At 46.6% G+C, this 15,004-nt stretch overlaps 1 protein-coding gene across 2 annotated transcripts in view; it reads right to left on the reverse strand.

Moving 5' to 3' along the window:
- DEF6 (DEF6 guanine nucleotide exchange factor) overlaps window positions 1-15,004 on the reverse strand; it is an 854,760-nt gene that overhangs the window by 79,622 nt on the left and 760,134 nt on the right. The gene's annotated exons all lie outside the window — the stretch shown is intronic.

A 15,004-nucleotide genomic window follows, 5' to 3' on the forward strand; every position in this document is an offset into this window, starting at 1 on the left:
ATGGCACACACAGGAGTCAGGAGTGGCACACAAGCCCAGAGGCCAATATTTTTCTCCCACTGATTGATGTAGTGATTTTTTCAGGTAGATTTTAGAACCCAAATCAAGCAAAAAAATTATTAGGCTTTCTATGGCCCACAATTTGAGAGAGAGAGAGAGAGAGAGAGAGAGAGAGAGAGAGAGATGGCACACCCAGGAGTCAAGACTGGCACACAAGCAGAAAGGGCAATATTAATCTCCCACCTATTTTTTTTTTTTTCAGGGAGACTTTATAAACAAAATAAAATAAAATGATTTTTTCAGGAATAATTTAGAAACCAAATAAAATAAAATGATTTTTTCAATGACAATTTAGAAACCAAATAAAAAAAAAAAAAGTCTTTCTATGGCCCACTGACTGAGAGATGGCACACACAGGAGTCAGGAGTGGCACACAAGCCCTGAGGCCAATATTTTTCTCCCACTGATTGATGTAGTGATTTTTTCAGGTAGATTTCAGAACCCAAATCAAGCAAAAAAATAAATAGGCTTTCTATGGCCCACTGACTGAGAGATGGCACACACAGGAGTCAGGAGTGGCACACAAGCCCTGAGGCCAATATTTTTCTCCCACTGATTGATGTAGTGATTTTTTCAGGTAGATTTTAGAACCCAAATCAAGCAAAAAAATAAATAGGCTTTCTATGGCCAACTGACTGAGAGATGGCACACACAGGAGTCAGGAGTGGCACACAAGCCCTGAGGCCAATATTTTTCTCCCACTGATTGATGTAGTGATTTTTTCAGGTAGATTTTAGAACCCAAATCAAGCAAAAAAATAAATAGGCTTTCTATGGCCCACTGACTGAGAGATGGCACACACAGGGATGGCACTCTAGCAGAAATGCCAATCTTAATCTCCCACAAAAAAAAAACAGGGACTGTCCTACAATTACTATCTCCCTGCAGTAATCTCAGCCAGGTATGGCAGGCAGCAATAAGGAGTGGACTGATGCACAAATTAAATAAAAAGTGTGGACAAACAAAAAAGATAGCTGTGCAGAAAGGAAGGAACAAGAGGATTTGTGCTTTGAAAAAAGCAGTTGGTTTGCACAGCGGCGTACACACAGCAATGCAGCTATCAGGGAGCCTTCTAGGGCAGCCCAATGAGCTACAGCGCTGAGGAAAAAAAAAATGTAGCTTCCACTGTCCCTGCACACCGAAGGTTGGACAGCACAAGCGGTTTGGTGGTTAATGGACCCTGCCTAACGCTATCCCTGCTTCTGACGAAGCGGCAGCAACCTCTCCCTAAGCTCAGATCAGCAGCAGTAAGATGGCGGTCGGCGGGAATGCCTCTTTATAGCCCCTGTGACGCCGCAGACAGCAAGCCAATCACTGCAATGCCCTTCTCTAAGATGGTGGGGACCAGGACCTATGTCATCAAGCTGCCCACACTCTGCGTTCACCTTCATTGGCTGAGAAATGGCGCTTTTCACGTCATTGAAACTCGACTTTGGCGCGAAAGTCGCGTACCGCATGGCCAACCACGCACAGGGGTCGGATCGGGTTTCATGAAACTCGACTTCGCCAAAAGTCGGCGACTTTTGAAAATGTTCGACCCGTTTCGCTCAACCCTAGTACTGACCAAAAAAACAGCGATTTTGTTTTTTTTTTCATGTTGGCCCCTCACTGGGTAGAATAAATATATTTTATTTTATTGGACAGTTGTAATTGTTTTTCATTATTCTTAGATTTTATTTAGCATCCAGAATTTTTTATTTTTTATTTTTCGTTTTTTATTAGTTTCCTTCAGATACTTTAATTTTAAATCACTTGTATGCTACACTGAAATGTGTAGTAAGTGCAGTATATTGTAAAATCATCAATCTCCAATGATTCCATACGTTAAGTGTGGCACCCCTGAGAGTTCAGTTGCCACAGAGGTACTGCACCTCACCCAGAGGTGTCGTATCCCATGCTCACGTAAGGAGGGGGCACTATCAAAGACTCTAACACCAGCATCCAACACCTCACACTCCAGTCAGGGCACCTGGGTGTACCCCATGGGAGGATGGCCTCATCCCAGACTGGAGAGGGTAAGGAGGTAGATGGTGTGGGTGGAGTGAGTAGTAAGGGGAGGAGCTAATGGAGTAAGACGAAAGAAGCTTCCTGTCAGAGGGAGTTAGAGAGAGAAAAGGTTGATGAGAAGCTCCAGAAGGAAAGAAGGGATCCTAGAAGCACGGTTAGTGAGCAGTCCACCCGTAGGGCCCGCATCCACGCTGACCATCGCCAGGTGGAGGCACCAGGTCGCAGTTTGGAACCGGCCCCCAAGACTAGTGGAGAACTACAAGGCTCAGCTAGCCAGCCGGAGACTGTGGTATCTGTAAATGCCACAGCCACAGCCACACATATATATGAAAAGGTAGCCACATAGGATCAAGGGAACTGGAGAGATTTCGCCCGACAAGATCTGGGGCTGCTATTCATAAGAAGGACCCTGTTTGTCGTCCACTTGAACTGTTGTGCACATGCTGCACCCACGATTGTGCGTTTGAATATTGACTTTGCCTGCAGCTGAGCTGTAAGGCACTTCTACTGATTTCACCTTATTTACTGTGTTTTTAAACTTGCTCACGCATTGCACCAGTGCTTGTTTTGAATAATACAGACTTATCACTATACTTGGTTCTGCTACTTATTTGTCTCAAGCCAAGAGATTCCTGAGTGTACCACTATAATCTACAATGTCTCTGTTTAGGGCAGTTAAATGGTGTTTATAATATAACTCATCACACACTATGATCGAATATACATTGATGGATGTATGTACTATATATTTTAAATAATAATTTTATACATGATTAATAAAGATTACATTTTATGTTCACTTTCTCTTCCCCATTCCCTCCCTATAGTATGCTATTGGTAGTGTACACTTTGTGAATATGTGCCATGAGTTTGGATTTCTATCCTTTTGACTTATGAACGTACGGTAATTGTTTGCATCAGAAATTTTAGGGGGCTTCATAGCAAAAGGGGTAAGTACATATGCTCATGCAAATGTTTAGCTATTTGATACTATATATATTTTTTATGCCTATAGTCCTCCCACTTCACTTCACCAACTTAGACTATTTAATGCTGATGCATTACACAAATCGGATTATAAAAAATATTTAAACACAGGCTGTAATGTAACAAAATAGGTAATAAACCAAGGAGGTGAATACTTTTGCAATTCACTGTATATACTTTGATATAATCACTTTCAACTCCACAGTAACAAAAGGAACTACTAGCTGCCACCACCAATTATTTATACAGGCCGATTGGACAACCGTTCCAGGTAGCGTATGGGGTACCATCATCTCCTCTTCCCACAATCCCAAGAGTATCATCTCCTCTTCCCACAATCTTGTATACGATTGTGGGAAGAGGAGATGAGAGGGGAATAGAGAAGGAGGTCTTGTGAGGATCGGAGGTTGCGTGTAAGTAAGTACCGGGAGACGAGGTCACAGATGTATGGAGAAGACAGGCTGTGGATGGCTTTGTACGTCATGGTTAGGGTTTTGTACTGGAGTCCCTGGGTAATGGGGAGCCAGTGAAGGGATTGACAGAGGGGAGAGGCCGGGGAATAGCGGGGGGACAGGTGGATTAGTCGGGCAGCAGAGTTTAGAATAGATTGGAGGACTGCAAGAGTGTTAGAGGGGAGGCCACAGAGCAGGAGGTTGCAGTAGTCAAGGCGAGAGATGATGAGGGTAAGGACTAGGGTTTTTGCAGATTCTTGGTTGAGGAATGAACGGATTTGTGAAATATTTTTGAGTTGATGTCGGCAGGAAGTGGAAAGGGCTTGGATATGTGGTTTGAAGGAGAGATCAGCATCAAGGATTACCCCGAGGCAGCGAGCTTGTGGGACTGGGGAGAGTGGGCAGCCATTAACTGTAATGGATAGATTCGTTGGGGGGGTCACGTGAGATGGGGGAAAGATGATGAATTCTGTTTTTTCCATGTTAAGTTTCAGAAATCTAGCGGAGAAGAAGGATGAAATAGTGGACATACTTTGAGGGATTCTGGTTAGTAGGGAGGTAATATCTGGTCCAGAGATGTAGATCTGTGTGTCATCAGGATAGAGATGATACTGAAATCTATGAGATTCTATGAGCTGTCCCAGGCCAAAGGTGTAAATGGAGAAGAGCAGGGGCCCTAGGACTGAACCTGTGGGTTCAGATTAGATGAAAGTTATGCCCACATAACTCCCCTTGGTGAGCGCATATGGGGGGCTGGTTGTGGCATGTGATAGATGTTTAAAAGATTATGAGATCCCCAACTGTCAGGATATCTTTGCCCCTGGAGGTCCCTGGCAGGATATATTGTTGTCATGATTCTAATCATGATTTTACTTTTCTATAGAGATGGCACATGGCATGGATAGCTTTATCCATCTTCCCAATATTAAGTAGGAGATGTTAGGCCAGCTTTACAGCAATGTGAGTGACTGTATTATGTTTGTCTCTTCACCACGATGCTGAAAATATATTTCACACAAACACAGGATCGATGCAAACCTCAATATTCATCAGTGACCACTGGCTCCAAGGTGTCGAGATAATTCCTGTGAACAGAGGAAGCGCTTGCTTTTATCTACTGTAAGAAGAGGGACCGAATTGGGGGTACTTCTCTTGCGCCAGGTCTGGAACTGTCGGAGCGGTCTCCTCTGTTGTCCAGGGGAAAGCTTAAGTACCTGGACCGACCTTTGCACTTGACAACAGGGGGCGTGACTAAGCTGAAAACGCCAGAGCGCTCACGGAAGCAGTCAGTCCTGGCAGGAGCAAGCAGCGCGCAGCAGGGAACAGTTGGTGCTCCGTCCTCTGAGCATCGTGACAGCGCAGGCCCGTGCGATAGACTCCCTGCGACCAGATATAGAGACTGTGATGAGAAACATGATGTGTGCCCGGAGGCTCCTTCAGCTAAAGGTGCCAAATGCTTTGGGCCAGTAAGTTTTGTGCGCGTGCCGCCTGGAAAGGACCAGGTGACTCACCGAGAACTGTGCCTCATCTCACCCGCATATTTCTATCGAGCTACGTTAAGCTCAGACGGAGTTGGAGATTGTACTTCATACCGCACGCCGAACCCTGGACCCAGGACTCCGTCCAAGATGCCAAGGACCCACCATCACCGCCGGGAACCAGATTATCAACGCCTTCCGGACGACACTGGACTCATCACGCGCTAACCGAGATGATGCCACTGTTTAAGCCTAAGACTTTACAGTCATTAAGCCGCCAGACCAACAAATTCTCCCTTAACCCCTTCACAATCTTGCCCTTTTCCGTTTTTGCGTTCTCGTTTTTCGCTCCCCTCCTTCCCAGAACCATAACTTTTTTATTTTTCCGTCAATATGGCCATGTGAGGGCTTGTTTTTTGCGGGACAAGTTGAACTTTTCAACAACATCATTCGTTTTAGCATGTCGTGTACTGGAAAACGGGAAAAAAATTCCAAGTGCGGTGAAATTGCAAAAACGTGCAATCCCACACTTGTTTTTTGTTTGCCTTTTTTTGCTAGGTTCACTATATGCTAATGTCATTATGAGTTCATGGATACCAAACATGCCTAGGTTACGTTTTATCTAAGTGGCAAAAAAAATTCCAAACTTTGCTAAAAAAATAATTAAAAAAAAATTGCGCAATTTTCCAATACCCGTCGCGTCTCCATTTTTCATGATCAGGGGTCAGGTGAGGGCTTATTTTTTGCGTGCCGAGCTGGCGTTTTTAATGATACCATTTTGGTGCAGATCAGTTCTTTTGATTGCCCGTTATTATATTTTAATGTAATGTTGTGGTTACCAAAAAACTGTAATTCTGGCGTTTCAAATTTTTTTCTCGCTACGCCGTTTAGCGATCAGGCTAATCCTTTTTTTTTCCATTGATCTGGCAATTCTGAACGCGGCAATATGAAATATGTGTAGGTTTGATTTTTTTTTTATTGTTTTATTTTGAATGAGGCGAAAGGGGGGTGATTTAAACTTTTATATATTTTTTATTTTATTTATATTTTTTTAAAACTTTTTTTTTTTTAACTTTTGCCATGCTTCATTAGACTCTATGGGAGGCTAGAAGCTGGCACAACTGGATCGGCTCAGCTACATAGCAGCAGGGCCATATTTGCCACTAGGCACTTGAGGGCATGTGCCTAGGGCGGCAGGATGCGGGGGGGGGCACTTGAGCTGGGTTTTTTCTTTATTTCTTTATAAAAGTCCAAGGTCGAGTGCCCGCCCCCCTCCTTCCCGCCTCCCCCTCCCCCCCTCCCTGAAGCCATCATACTCACCCTCCTCCAGCGGTGGCTGCAACTCTGTCTCAGCGCCGGCAGTGCGTCCTGTCTTCAGCAGTCACGTGGTACCGCTCATTAAGGTGATGAATATGCACATATTCATCACCTTAATGAGCGGTACCAGGTGACCGCTCATACAGGAAGGAAGACCCTGCCAGGAAGTTCTGCGCGGAGAGAGGTCAGTATGACAGGGGAGGAGGATGGGGGAGCCGTGCATGCAGGGTTGGAGGATAGAGGAGCCATGCACGCAGGGTGGGAGGATAGAGGAGCCATGCATGCAGGGGAGGAGGATGAGGGAGCCATGCTCGCAGGGGAGGAGAATGGGGGAGCCATGCACGCAGGGTGGGAGGATAGAGGAGCCATGCACGTAGGGTGGGAGGATAGATGAGCCATGCACGCAGGGGAGGAGGATGAGGGAGCCATGCTCGCAGTGGAGGAGGATGGGGGAGCCAGGCACGCAGGGTGGGAGGATAGAGGAGCCATGCACGCAGAGGAGTAGGATGGGGGAGACATGCACGCTGGGTGGGAGGAAAGAGGAGCCGTGCACGCAGGGGAGGAGGATGGAGGAGCCATGCACGCAGGGTGGGAAGATGGGGGAGTGATGCACGCAGGGTGGGAGGATAGAGGAGCCATGCACGCAGGGGAGGAGGATGGGGGAGCCATGCACGCAGGGTTGGAGGATAGAGGAGCCATGCACGCAGGGTGGGAGGATAGAGGAGCCATGCATGCAGTGGAGGAGGATGAGGGAGCCATGCTCGCAGGGGAGGAGAATGGGGGAGCCATGCACGCAGGGTGGGAGGATAGAGGAGCCATGCACGTAGGGTGGGGGGATAGATGAGCCATGCACGCAGGGGAGGAGGATGAGGAAGCCATGCTCGCAGTGGAGGAGGATGGGGGAGCCAGGCACGCAGGGTGGGGGGATAGATGAGCCATGCACGCAGGGGAGCAGGATGAGGGAGCCATGCACGAAGGGGAGGAGGATGGGGGAGCCATGCACACAGGGTGGGAGGATAGAGGAGCCGTGCACGCAGGGGAGGAGGATGGAGGAGCCATGCACGCAGGGTGGGAAGATGGGGGAGTGATGCACGCAGGGTGGGAGGATAGAGGAGCCATGCGCGCAAGGGAGGAGGATGGGGGAGCCATGCACGCAGGGGAGTTGGATGGGGGAACCATGCACGCAGGGGAGGATGGGGGAGCCATGCATGTAGGAGAGGAGGATGGGGGAGCCATGCACGCAGGGGAGTTGGATGGGGGAGCAATGCACGCAGGGGAGGAGGATGGGGGAACCATGCATGCAGGGGAGGAGGATGGGGGAGCTATGCATGCGGGATGGGAATATGGGGGAGCCATGCATGCAGAATGGGAGGATGGGGGAGCCATGCATGCAGGAAGGGAGGATGGGGGAGCCATGCACGCAGGAAGGGAGGATGGGGAGCCATGCACACAGGGTGGGAAGATGGGGGAGCCATGCACACAGAGTGGGAGGATGGAGTATAAATACTGGGCCCTATAGGGGGGGCACAGTGTAAGAGGACAGTGTGAAGAGGGGGCCGGTATGGAAAGGAGAGGTCAGTGTGAAGAGTATGTACCAACAAAGGGATAGTGTGGGGGTCATATTTTGTGCAGACAATATAGTAAGTGTTGTGAATTCTGTGGCAGAGCTCCCTCCTGTGGTCACAAGTGGAACTTCGGCTGATTCTCTCTGTGAGCTTCCGATGGTGGAGGAAAGTGGTACTGCGGCTTCTGAGTTTCCTTCCTCAGGTGATGTGGTGAAGTCGTTAGGTGCTGCTCTATTTAACTCCACCTAGTGCTTTGATCCTGGCCTCCAGGCAATGTTCTAGTATTGGACCTGTTTCCTCCTGGATCGTTCCTGTGGCCTGCTGCTCTGCATAGCTAAGTTCCTCTTTGCTATTTGTTTGCTGTTTTTTTCTGTCCAGCTTGTCAATTTGTTTTTTTCTGCTTGCTGGAAGCTCTGGGACGCAGAGGGTGTACCTCCGTGCCGTTAGTTCGGTACGGAGGGTCTTTTTGCCCCCTTTGCGTGGTTTTTGTAGGGTTTTGTGTTGACCGCAAAGTTACCTTTCCTATCCTCGCTCTGTTCAGAAAGTTGGGCCTCACTTTGCTAAATCTATTTCATCTCTACGTTTGTCTTTTCATCTTAACTCACAGTCATTATATGTGGGGGCTGCCTTTTCCTTTGGGGTATTTCTCTGAGGCAAGGTAGGCTTATTTTCTATCTTCAGGCTAGCTAGTTTCTCAGGCCGTGCCGAGTTGCATTAGGCGCAATCCACGGCTGCCTTTAGTGTGGTTGGAGAGGATTAGGGATTGTGGTCAACAGAGTTCCCACGTCTCAGAGCTCGTTCTTGTTTTTTGGGTTATTGCCAGGTCACTGTATGTGCGCTGACCTCTATGTCCATTGTGGTACTGAATTACCTTTCATAACAAGTAAGGGGCAATTTTTTATTCAGGAGCATTATAATGACACTTGTATCTTTAAGGGTGTCATGTGGAGATTTTCTGCAAAAGAACGGAGAAGATGGAACTCTGCAGAGAAGGCTGTGGATGAGAAAACTCATCATGGGATCTGGACAAGATGAAGAAAAGGAGAACGGCTCGAGAGACGACGTCATCTATAAGGTACCTGGATGTAAATGTTATTGGTGATACTAACTAACTCTCATGTTTTTATTTATGTTAGGAGCATTAAAGGGGTTGTCCATGTTTGTGATGAGTCTGCAGTCATTCTTTGTGACTGCAGACTTCTGAATTCTCACAGTGCGCACTACACGCTGTCAGAATTCTCTCATGCCGCACATGTCCGCAAGTCCCATAGGGAATGAATGAGGCCGAACGCAGTGTTGCCGTCAGTGATCCATTACGCGGCAGATGCGGAAAAACTGCCGATCTGCTGCAAAAGGCTACTTTCACATCAGCGATTTATGGCAAAGTCACTGCCGATAGTGTCATACTCACCAAAGGGGGAAGCAGCACTAAAATACCTAGGGCAGCAGACACTCTAAATACGGCCCTGCATAGCAGCGATCATCAGATCGCTGCTATGTAGCTGAATTGCAGGCTTATACCAGCCCACTTTATTTCACATAATCATAGTGTCGCACAGCTCCGATACCAGATTATTGATAGCATCCCTATAGCCAGAAGAGGCGGGAATAGGATTCTTAAATTAAAACAGAGGGAGTCCTATTGGATTCATGTGCTCCAAACCACATGGCCTCAATAGAGAGTATGAGACATTTTACTAAAGTCTTATTACATCATAGGTCTGTGGGATAAAACACAGGATTCCTTGTTTTGTCTCTTCTTTTATTTTACTGTATTTTCTCTTTATGGCAGTTGAACAAGGTGGTCTATTTCATGTCCTTTATGTATATGTGATGTTAGAGTATCAGTTATTTGTACTATGCTACATTATTTGCTTTTTCTTTTTCCGTTTAGACTTAATCCAAGTGGTTCATCACCCTTTGGTGTTATATATATATCACCCTCTACAGGTTTGTGGTGTTATCATTTTCTTTTCTTTTCCTCCTTTCCTTTTTCTGGTCTTGCTGCCTCGGCATTCCTCCCATAGTAATAGCTCACTATTAGTCCCTTTTTCCCTTCTTTAGCGCTGTCGTTATATTCCCTTCGGATTCTTTGCGCTAGCACCTATTCTCCTATGTATCGCTGTAGTGCTGTTACTTTGTCCCTTTCTTTGTTTATGCTATCAGCGCCTTAGCTTACATCATCCTTCTCTTTTCCTGCTCCGCGGTTGTTGGCTGGTTACTTCTTTAGTGCTGTAGCCCCGTTACCTTGTCTCCTTTTATTTTGTACAATCGGCGCCTGCGCACCCTTACTCTTTCTCCTCCTTCCTGCCCCACTTCCGTCGGCTTGTTTCTCCTGCACTTGCGGCTTTTCTCTTCTTACTGCGGCGCCATCTTCTTCCTGTCTCCTTTTCTTTACCTCTGCCCTACTTCCGTCGCCAATATGCTATTGCGCATGCGGCTCTCTTCATATGAGCGTCGCCGCGCTTTTCGTCTATTTCCGGGCCATAGGTCAGCGTTCCGGTATATAGAGCGGTCTCCGGACTTTCTCCTACCTTACACCTTCAGTGGCAGTGCCTATATCCCCTGTGCCTTTCCTCATTAGGTATGTATCTCCAAGCTGGTTGGCTATTGCAGATTCAGTCTTCCCAGCCTGGTGCAGGGCTACAATTTTGTTTCTGGTGTCCTTTGACAGCTCTTTGGTCTTCACCATAGTGGAGTTTGGAGTCAGACTGTTTGAGGGTGTGCACAGGTGTCTTTTTATACTGATAACAAGTTTAAACAGGTGCCATTACTACAGGTAATGAGTGGAGGAAAGAGGAGACTCTTAAAGAAGAAGTTACAGGTCTGTGAGAGCCAGAAATCTTGATTGTTTGTTTCTGACCAAATACTTATTTTCCACCATAATATGCAAATAAAATCTTAAAAAAAACAGACAATGTGATTTTCTGGATTTTTTTTTCTCAGTTTGTCTCCCATAGTTGAGGTCTACCTATGATGTAAATTACAGACGCCTCTCATCTTTTTAAGTGGTGGAACTTGCACTATTGCTGACTGACTAAATACTTTTTTGCCCCACTGTATGTGATTGAATATGTCCTGATGGCTATAGATTCCTTTTCTGTTATATATACAACCTGTCTTTATGTTTACTTATTTGTTATGATTTGTACTTATTTCAGTTTATTATTTTGTAGATAAGTGCCTTGATAAAGGCTTTGGGCCGAAACGTTGGCATCGGCATCCTTTATGACTGGTTGTGACTTTAATAAATCCAATACTGGTTTCACTATTTTTTGAGTCCTCAGATTATTCTATTGATGAATTGCAGGTTTGCTATGAGCGCCAACCACAGGGTGGCACTCAGAGCAGGCCAGCATCAGTAACCATAGAGGTATCAAGGACCTATATGGTTACCAACCTGATGCATCTCCGACCCCCGATCATGTGACTGTGGTCGGCGATGCGATCATTTCCGTCCGCACGGCTGGAAGCGCCAGTTAAATGCCGCTGTCAGCGTTTGACAGCGGCATTTAACTGGTTAATAGCGGCGGGTGAATCGCAATTTCACCCGCCGCTATTGCGGGCACATGTCAGCTGTTCAAAACAGCTGACATGTCCCGGCTTTGAGGTGGGCTCAGCGCCGGAGCTCGCATCAAAGCAGGGGACCCGACCTCCGCTGTAAGTACGGCGGAGATCGGGAAGGGGTTAAAGAACTGCTTCATTACTTATTGTTGTTGTTTAACCCCTTAGTGACAGAGCCAATTTGGTACTTAATGACCGAGCCAATTTTTGCAATTCTGACCACTGTCACTTTATGAGGTTATAACTCTGGAACGCTTCAACGGATCCCGCTGATTCTGAGATTGTTTTTTCATGATATATTGTACTTCATGTTAGTGTTAACATTTCTTCGATATTACTTGCGATTATTTATGAAAAAAAACCGGAAATATGACAAATTATTAAAATTTTGCAATTTTCAAACTTTGTATTTTTATGCCCTTAAATCAGAGAGATATGTCATAAAAATAGTTAATAAATAACATTTCCCACATGTCTACTTTACATCAGCACAATTTTGGAAACAAAATTTTTTTTTGTTAGGGAGTTATAAGGGTTAAAAGTTGACCAGCAATTTCTCATTTTTACAACACCTTTTTTTTTTAGGGACCACATCACATTTGAAGTCATTTTGAGGGGTCTAGAAAATAACGAAGTGTGACACCATTCTAAAAACTACACCCCTCAAGGTTCTCAAAACCACATTCAAGAAGTTTATTAACCCTTTACGTGCTTCACGGGAACTGAAACAATGTGGAAGGAAAAAATGAACATTTAACTTTTTTTTGCAAACATTTTAATTCAGAACCATTTTTTTTATTTTCACAAGTGTAAAAACAGAAATGTAACCATAAATTTTGTTATGCAATTTCTCCTGAATACGCCAATACCCCATATGTGGGGGTAAACCACTGTTTGGGCGCACCGCAGAACTTGGAAGTGAAGGAGCGCCGTTTGACTTTTTCAATGCAGAATTGGCTGGAATTGAGATCGGACGCCATGTCACGTTTAGAGAGCCCCTGATGTGCCTAAACAGTGGAAACCCCCCACAAGTGACACCATTTTGTAAACTAGACCCCTTAAGGAACTTATCTAGATGTGTGGTGAGCACTTTGAACCCGCAAGAGCTTCACAGAAGTTTATAACGTAGAACCGTGAAAATAAAAAATCGCATTTGTTTACACAAAAATTATCTTTTCGCCCACAAATTCTTATTTTCACAAGGGTACCAGGAGAAATTAGACGACAAAAGTTGTTGTGCAATTTCTCCTGAATACGTCTATACCCCATATGTGAGGGTAAACCACTGTTTGGGCGCACCGCAGAGCTTGGAAGTGAAGGAGTGCCGTTTTACTTTTTCAATGTAGAATTGTCTGGAATTGAGATTGGACGCCATTTCGCGTTTGGAGAGCCCCTAATGTGCCTAAACAGTGGAAACCCACCACAAGTGACCCCATTTTGGAAATTAGACCCCCCAAGGAACTTATCTAGATGTGTGGTGAGAACTTTGAATGCCCAAACGCTTCACAGAAGTTTAGAATGCAGAGTCGTGAAAATAAAAAAATATTTTTTTTCCACAAAAAAGATTTTGTAGCCCCCAAGTTTTTATTTTCACAAGGGTAACAGGAGAAATTGGACCCCAAAAGTTGTTGTCCAATTTATCCCGAGTACGCTGATGCCCCATTTGTGGGGGTAACCCACTGTTTGGGCGCACGGCAGAGCTCAGAAGGGAGGGAGCACCATTTGACTTTTTGAGCGCAAAATTGGCTGTCGTGTTTGGAGACCCCATGATGTAACTAAACAGTGGAAACCCCCCAATTCTAGCTCCAACTCTAACCCCAACACACCCCTAACCCTAATCCCAACCCGATCCATAATCCTAATCACTAACCCTAACGATAATCACAACCCTTACCCCAAAACAACCCTAATGTCAACCCTAACCATAACCCTAATCAAAACCCTAAATCCAACACACCCCTAATCCTAATCTCAACCCTAACCTCAAACCTAACCCTAATCCCAATACACCCCTAATCACAACCCTAACCTTAACCCTAATCCCAAACCTAACCCTAATCCCAAGCGTAGCCTTAATGCCAACCCTAACCCTAATACCAACTCTAATCCAAACCCTAACCCCAAATCTAACCCTAACTTTAGCCCCAACCCTAACCCTAGCCCTAAGGCTACTTTCACACTTGCGTCGTTTGGCATCCGTCGCAATCCGACGATTTGGACAAAAAATGGATCCTCCAAATGTGCCCGCAGGATGCGTTTTTTGCCCATAGACTTGTATTGCCGACGGATCGTGACGGATGGCCACCCGTCGCGTCCGTTGTGAACTGGATCAGTTGTGTTTTGGCGAACCGTCGGCACAAAAAATATTCAATGTAACGTTTTTTTGTACGTCGCGTCCGCCACTTCTGACCGCGCATGCGTGGCCGTAACTCCGCCCCCTACTCCCCAGGACATAGATTGGGCAGCGGATGCGTTGAAAAACTACATCCGCTGCCCACGTTGTGCACAATTTTCACAACTTGCGTCGGTATGTCAGGCCGACGCATTGCGACGGCCCCGTACCGACGTAAGTGTGAAAGAACCCTAACCCTGAATTTAGCCCCAACCCTAACCCTAAATTTAGCCCCAACCCTAACCCTAGCCCTAACCCTAGCCCTAACCCTAACTCTAGCCCTAACCCTAGCCCTAACACTAGCCCTAACCCTAACCCTAGCCCTAACCCTAGCCCTAACCCTAACCCTAGCCCTAACCCTAACCCTAATTTTAGCCCCAACTGCTCTTCTCCTGTCGGCCGGCAGATGGCGATAGATGGTGGGCGCACTGCGCATGCGCCCGACATTTTCTTTTCCCCGGCAGCGAGGAGGAGCAGCAGGAGGATCCAGGGACAACGGTAAGTATAATAGGGTCCCCGAATCCCCCTATTTCTCTGTCCTCTGATGTGCGACCCCGATCATGTTCTTTGGGGTCTCGGCTACCCCCGGCAGCCGAGACCCCAAAGATTCTCCCGGTACTGGCCGGCGGGCGCACTGCGCATGCGCCCGCCATTTTGAAGATGGCGGCGCCCACCGGGAGCCACGAGGAGCACCGGGGGAGATAGGTGAGTATCGGGGGGCTATCTGGGACCCCTTTTCTCTGTCCTCTGATGTGCGATCACATCGGAGGACAGAGAAATTAAAAAGAGATCGCGTTTTTTTTTTTTTGCGATCGCCGGTAAACGGTTAATTACCGGCGATCGCAAATGCGGGGTCGGTAAAACCCCCCCCGAATCATGTTCTCTGGGGTCTCGGCTACCCCCGGCAGCCGAGACCCCGGAGGAAATCCGACTCTGGGGGACGCTATTTACTTTTTCCACAGCGCCGTTAATTAATGGCGCTGTGGTTTAAGTACCCTTAGCGGCCGCCGTTAAAAGGCGTATCGGCGGTCGCTAAGGGGTTAAATCACCCTGCACATCTTTTGTGTTTACACCATCTGCAATACTCCTATTTGCCCCTTCCTCTGCCTGCATGGAGTAACCCCCTGTTCATTTAAAATATAGTTATCCCTTGCTCTGCCTCCTGTCAGTTACTGCATCCCG

Source organism: Ranitomeya imitator, chromosome 3, assembly GCF_032444005.1.
Source record: "Ranitomeya imitator isolate aRanImi1 chromosome 3, aRanImi1.pri, whole genome shotgun sequence".
In the NCBI taxonomy this organism is placed as follows: Eukaryota; Metazoa; Chordata; class Amphibia; order Anura; family Dendrobatidae; genus Ranitomeya; species Ranitomeya imitator.